Here is a 7488-nt window from a genome sequence, read left to right as displayed (position 1 = left end):
AGGCATTTAAGCAAGGATCCCCCAGGCCACAGCTGAGACCACACACAACCGAAAATAAAAGTAAATAAATACAATGCTAAAAAATTTTGAATATGTTTACTTGTTGAGCTTTCCCTTCTACGTCCTTTTGATCACCTGGGCTCTGGGAGGAAGCAGAGCCCTGCGCCGGCACACCTGGGTGCTTGTGGGACTCGTCCTGTCCTGGATGCAGCTGAGACCCAAAACTGCGTATGAAAGACGCCAGGAACCCATGTGCCTACACTCACAGGGCCTCCAGTGAGGGCCAGGAGCTCACAGCATCTCCCCTCTGCAGGGCTTGCACAGGGGCTGGACTGGCCCTTCTCTCATCAGCACCACGGCTGCTCACAGCGACTGGGAGAGGAGCTGGCACGGGGGCGAGTCATTGGCCACGTGGGGAGTCCAGCGCAGGTGGCAGAGGGTCCGCCCTTCCCTCTCGTGGGGGAGATGGGGACGGGCGCTTTCCCTCCCCGGGGCCACAGGGGATCTCTTCTGAGGCGATACCAGCATGTCACCCCCCAGGTGGGTGTCCGCTCTGTCTGTGGGCTCTGTGATGAACCTCCAGGCCGCCTGAGGAGGGGAAGGGGAAATGGAGGCAGATGGCGGGTGGGGAGAGAGCTCAGAGGGAGGCAGAGAGGCTCAGACTGAGTGCTGCTGCTGCTGCCTCGCCCCAGGGCCGCTCACAGGCTGCAAGGAATGCACAGGCCTTCCAGAGGGGCTCGGCTGTCTGCGAACAGAGGATGGGTCGAGTAGCCAGAAAGGCAGTGACGATCCAGCCAGGAGAGGACAGGCTTGTGAGACTTGCTTCCACAGCCCTCTCCTGGCCCCCCTGTCTCAGAGATCCCCGGAAGAGGGAGGAGGAGGATGGGTGTAGGGCCAGATTCCCCTTCACCCTGGGCCATGCAGCTGGGGTCTCACCTCTGCTGGAGGAGGCGAAGAGGTCTGAGTGTTGACTGCGGAAACGAGACTGTTCCAACAGATGAACACGGCCGGGGAGCAGGGCGGTGCAGCCAAGATGCCATTCAGAGCGCTGCCACCCAGTGGACATGGGCTTTCAGCAGGACACAGCTGGGTGGGGGTGGGGTGGGGCGGGGTTGGTTGGTAGAAAACCATTTCATGTTTATACTCCAACAGATTGAGACTCTGCAATGAATGTGCTACACGTGAAAAACCCTTTCTTAAAAGCAAAAGGGGGATAAAACAGCTTTGGAACATTTTGGGAGTAGGGAATGTAGAAGTAGGGCATGGGAGCTTCTGTGAGTGCAGATGAAGAGGGAGGGCCATCAGCGGGGGACCGAGGGCGTCAAGGAGCAGGTCTTTGTCCTTTTGCTTTCAGGGGACAGAAGTCCAACTCATGCTCACTTCTGCAGAAGTGGGGTTTTATAGGGGGGGATCCTGGAGCATCTCATGGAGTCCAATAGTTGAACTGGGGGAGGGGAGGTGACACAGGTGGGCATGAGTGATGGCAAAAATCAGCCCCCTCCCAGTCCTCATGTTTCGCTTGCTGCTGTAGGTCAGCCCCAATCTTTCCTCTCACTGTACACAGGTTTGGTCCAAAAGGCAGAAAATATGGGCACTCACAGCTTCTAAACATTGTAACATGGAGATTCTATCCCGAGAATTGACTCTCAATGGCCCCAAGTCTAAAATCCCAGAGGATGACCTCACTGGCCAGGTCAGGACAGTGGACAGTCAGGCTGGCTGGGAGGGCAGCTCCACAGAGGAGCAGGGAAGGCCCCTCCCAGGGAAAGAGGATCGGTGCCGTCAGGCAGTCACAACTGGTGTTCCTGGTGGAAATCAGACTGATACCATGACCTCTGTAAGGAGGGGGTTCTGACGACCCCACCATCCCACCACGAGCTCGGGTGCCTTGCAAGCTGCAGAGGTTCTGATGGTGCTGTGGCCTTCAGCTCTCATGAAACCCATGGCAAGGGAAGCAACCTCAGAAATCATAATAGCTGGCATTTATGGCTTCCCTGGTGGCTCAGAGGTTAAAGCGTCTGCCTCCAAAGCGGGAAACTCGGGTTTGATCCCTGGGCCGGAAATATCCCCTGGAGAAGGAAATGGCAACCAACTCCAGCATTCTTGCCTGGAGAATCCTATGGACGGAGGAGCTTGGTAGGCTACAGTCCATGGGGTTGCAAAGAGTACAGGACACGACTGAGCGACTTCACTTCACTTACTATGTGCCAGGCCCTGGGCTGTGCTTTGTATGGATTTTCATTGAATCCTCAGGGCAGCTGTATTATTTCCATCCATATCAAGGTCGAGGAGGCAGAGGTTAAGTTGGAAAGATTAGGAACCCAAGGCCCTGTGGCTAGTGGAAGCCAGGCCTGGCCCTCCGCCCAGGTCTGTCTGGCTTCCAAGTCCACAAGTTTTTACCATTCAGCTCTCCTGCCTCTGAGACGAAAGGTCTGGGACGTAGCATTTCCAGAGAAAGTAGAAAAATCTTCCAGGCCTGGGATATAGTTCTGTCGTGTAGACCTTCAGGCGGCACAAGCAGAGCGTGAGAAGCTTCCTGGGGACTGGCTGTGTCCCCACGAGGTCTCCAGGAGGTCGTGACGAGCATCGGAAGAGGTGACGGCTGTGAGCAGCATCTGTGACAGATAAAGGGGCTACAGAGCCGGATCCTCCAGCCTGATGGTTTGGAGGACAGAACGGGTCCAGGCTCCCCTCCTCCCTTCTTATTTTGTCCCTCATCTCCTTTCTCTTCCCTTCCATTTTTCCCTGTTCCTACTCTAGAGGGAGGGGAGTTTCCCCAGGCACCCAGGGCTTATTAGTCAGGCTCTAGTCACTGACTCACTGGAAAATACCCTCTTGCTGGGAAAGATTGAAGGCGGGAGTGAAGGGGGTGACAGAGGATGAGACGGTTGGATGGCATCACCTACTCGATGGACATGAATTTGAGTAAGCTCCCGGAATTGGTGATGGACAGGGAAGCCTGGTGTGCTGCAGTCCATGGGGTCGCAAAGAGTCCGAAATGACTGAGCGACTGACCTGAACTGAGGTAGACGTAGGCTGCAGGCATCGCTGATGTCAGCAGAGGGCGCCAAAGCCTCTTCCCACACCCAAGGCCCAGGCCTGGCCCAGGAGGGGAGAGCAGAGAGGCAGGTTGGCAGGGGGTGGTTATGGCATGCTCCCCGCCTGTTCCTCTTGCCTCAGTCAGCCTGTCCTCTGTATGCCTCTACGCAGAGCTGATGAATGTGCACACGCCTTCCTGTGCGTGTGTGTGTGTATGTGCGCGTGTGTGCACACCTGGTCTCCCTGTGTCCAAGAGGAAGTCCAAGGTCAGGGCATGGGACAGATACTCTGTGCATAGCAAGCCACTGATTTTATAGACTTCAGTAACATCATTTTCTGGGCAGTCGTTATAATTCCTGTTTCTGTCCTATCATGGGACAGGCCAAGAATGACTGCATGCAGGAAGGGGAAAGAACAGTTATCCAGCTCTCCGTCTGTACCAGGTCTTGGCGAGAAGCTTTGCACCTATTATCCTGGTTGGCCAGTCCCAACAGTCATGTGAGCCAGGCGATATTACTCTCATGAGACAGATGAGGATGTGGCGGCTCGGGGAGGTTAAGTAACTTGCCTGAGGTCACACAGCTAGGAAGTGGAGAAGGTAAGATTTGAACCCTTGTCTCTCTGATTCCAAAGTCCATGTCAGTTTCACACCTAAAGCTGCTCTCTCAAACCTGTGGTTTCTTTACATGCAGACAACCCCCTGGCCTCCACATCCCCCCTACCCCAGCAAAAAAAAAGTGCTCTTGAGAGCAGTCAGTGCAATTCCAGGAGCAGCAGCTGGCTTGCCGCTGGAATGACTGAGAAATGAATGTTGATAGATAGAGTGGTGGCTTCTGGGATTCAAGGAATAAGGGGCTATATTTAGCTGTTAACTGTGGGCAAGTTAGCTGTTGGGGAGTTTGAAACAAGTCGACTTGGAGGAGAGAGAGAGAGAGAGAATGAATGGGAATGAGGTGCCAGCTCCCTGGCCTGGCTCCTCACCCTCAGAGTTGGGTCTCTCTGGACAGCTTTGTATGGAACCATAGCTGGCTGGGGTCTCTTCATGAAGGGAAGTCCCAACTTTATCAGGGCTGGTGGGGCAGAGAATAGGGCTTGCCGAGGAGGATCTGCCAGGCCTTTCAGATTGTCTTCTCCACGTATGTGATATTGGTCCATGAGCCTTTCTGGCTAGGGGGTGTGGGGGCCCACAGACTAACATCGGCGCAGCTCAGCTCCAAAGCACTGCAACAACCCCCTGGATGGGCTGGGGTTCGGTCTGTCCCTTAGAGTCATGTGACCTCAGGTGCCCCTCACGGGCCAGGACATCCCTCTCCTTTCTCATGAGGGGACATCAAGGCACTTGCTCTGGTGTGCCTTGGGTTTGGTTTCCCCAAACACTCTGCTTCCCAGAGGAACAGAGAGAAGTTCCTGCCTTCTCCTCACCTGTCTGTGGTTCTGTCCCCCTCTGCCCTCCTCCTCAACCCGCTTTGTCCCCTCCTAGTGTAACTGGTGGGGCTGGGCCCCACGCGTCTCCTCAAAGCGCTCTGCCCCCGACTCCGCCCTCCGATTTCACTCAAAGAGCAAGGCCCAGTGTACTAATGATTTGAGTGGTAGACCTCGAAGAGGGTCTCATACCCGTGCTTGAGATGCACTTCTTTCCACCCTTCTCCCCACTTAGGTCCCCGTTTGCCTACCCAGATCCTTCAAGGTGGGCAGCACAGAGGGCCACCAGGCACCGGGGCGCAGCTTCCCGAGAAGGCCGTGCAGAGTTATAAATAACAATGACGCTGTTCTATGTAGAAGAAGCACCAGGGCTGGGGAGGGGAAGGCGGGACAAATGGGGAAAGTAGGTTTGACGTAGATGCATGACCCCATGTGAATCAGGGAGCAGGGGGAGCTGCTGAGCGCAGGGAGCCCGGATCTGTGATGACAGGGGCGGGGGGGAGGCTTAAGAGGGAGAGGACGTGCATGTGCTCACAGCTGATTCCCAGGTGGCGCTCGTGGTAAGGAACTCACCTGCCAATGCAGCAGACGTAAGAGACGGGATTCGATCCCTTGGCCAGGATGATCCCCTGGAGGAGGAAACGGCAATCCACTCCAGTATTCTTGCCTAGATAATCCCATGAACAGAGAAGCCTGGCAGGCTACGGTCCATAGGGTCACAGAGAGTTGGACATGATGGAAGCAACTTAGCACGCATGCCTGCACAGCTGACTCACGCTGTTGTAAAACAGAAACTATCACAACACTGTAAAGCAATTATACTCCAATTAAAAACAAATAAAAAGAAGTAGGGCCACAAACCTTCTGGGACTCTGAGTCTGAGCACCTGAACAAGAGAGGCCCCAAAGCCAGAGCGCAGGACACCTGCCTGAGCCTGACCCCCACCCTGGCCACACTGCAGGTGACCCATGGCCAGTTACTTCCCTCGTGGGCCTGGATTCCCTTGCCTGAGTTCTCTTCCCTGCAGACCACGCTGCCTTGAGGAGAGGCCCAGGGACCCCCGGGCCAGGCCCCAGCAAGTCCACACAGACCCCGTGCTGCCCGCTTGACCACCCCCGTGGATTCTACTCTGGGTTTCCCCTGGGGCGCTCACAGCCAGGACCTGGAGCACGTGCTATAAATCCAGCGAGTGCTCCGATTTCAGCTCACCTGGGAGCCGTAGTTTGCTGGGGGCAGAGCCAGTAAGTGAAAGCACTGGTGGCTTTCTGAGAAAGAAAAGAAGCTCTGGTCTGTAGCACTTGCCAACTTCCATGTAACAAATACTGCCCCCACCCCCCATGACCAATGTCAGGCTCCCGACATGAAGTGCAGAGTGCAGAATTGGGAAGAGATGTGGAAATGATTTTTTTCGAGCCAGCACCAGCCCATTTCCGTACTCCATCCGGCCATGGGAAGGGCATGAATTCAGGGACCCTAACCTCAAGGATGTGCTGGCTTCCACCAGGGAGGAGCCAGCGAACAGACCCCTAAATCATTGAGTTCCCCCCCACAGGTGATTTAACAAGGGAGAATAAAAGCTCAAGAGTGCGTTTGAGAGTGAATCTCTTTCCAAAACAATCGGACCACTAGGCAATTTAATCGCCTAAATATTTTTTACCTAATTTAACAATTGCTCATCCTAGAAGTAATTGGACCACATGTTATTGAATTAGAGGGATTTAGTCCCTAAATTGGGGGCTTTCCTGGTGGCTCAGTGGTAATGAACCTGCCTGCAATGCAGGAGAACTGGGTTCCATCCCTGGGTCATGAAGATCCCCTGGAGAAGGGCACAGTAACCCACTCTAGTATTCTTGCTGAATTCTCAGACACGACTGAGTGCATGACTAAGCAGCAGCAGCAATGCCTAAACTGAAGAAGCAATCAAACGTTTGCATCTTTAAATTGAGTCGCTGATTCACACTTGGCTGGGGTAGGGGCAGGGGGACCTGGTTCTCTACTGAGCTGCCTTCACTCCCCTGGAGCCCAATGCCTGGAGCAGGTTTCATGGTCAGCTAGGGCTGAGCCTGCGATTTCCGCAGCCCTCTGGTGCTGCTGTCTGTGCTCCTGATTCCCCAGTTTTCACCTCTGTCCCTAGATTCTCCCATTTCTGCCCCTGACTTTCTCCATTCTGGGCTGTCCTCTCCTCATATCTGTCTCTGTCTCCACTCACCTTACCCCCCTCTGTCTTCCTCACTTCTTTGTGCTTTCTATTTGTGTTTGCTTTATACATCAATGTCTCTTCCCTTCTGGTCTCTGCTGTCTGTTTTCCTTGGCCTCTCTCTCTTACACACACACACACACGCATACACACACACACACACACAGACACACACACACACACACCTGGCCCTGTCTTCGAGCCCCAGTTCCTCCTCCTTTTGGTTCTCCAGCTGCATGCTGGTCCTGTCCACATCCACCCTGGCACTCTGAGGCCTGATTGACCTCCCTCCTACTGGCTGATCTGCCTGCCTCTTGAGGGAAGATCAGAGCCAGAACCTGTGCAATGAACCCCTCCACACACTCAAGATTTCATTACACCTGGGAGCCGCAGATGGCTGGGGTGGGGATGGGGCACATGCAGTGGAGGCTCTCTGAAGAAGATGAAATCCTTGCTTGGTAGCATTTCCGATTTCCTTGGTGTAAATACTCTCATCGTGGCTGGTTCCAAGCTACCGATGCAATGATGATGCATTGGAAGAGATGCACACGTTGGTTCCTCTGAGCCAGTGTGAGCTGATTTCAGCATACCAGCAGGCGATGGGGTGGAAGGAGATTCGACAGGACCTGGCGGGGGGCTGCTCACAGGGCTGACCGCAGAGCAGCCCCCCGCAACCTTTCCAGGGCGAGGGCTCATGGGGCCTGACGGTCTCTGCTCTGGGCTGACAGCTGACTCCACCCAGGCCACTGCTTCCTTGAAGCTGGCTTCACAGTCCGCTCACCTTAGGATGGGGCAGGGCGCCCGAGGACTGACCTTCACAGTCACCAAGG

The sequence above is a fragment of the Dama dama genome, chromosome 13 (genome assembly GCF_033118175.1).
Source record: "Dama dama isolate Ldn47 chromosome 13, ASM3311817v1, whole genome shotgun sequence".
Lineage (NCBI taxonomy): Eukaryota > Metazoa > Chordata > Mammalia > Artiodactyla > Cervidae > Dama > Dama dama.
Note: the sequence above shows the minus strand (reverse complement) of the source record.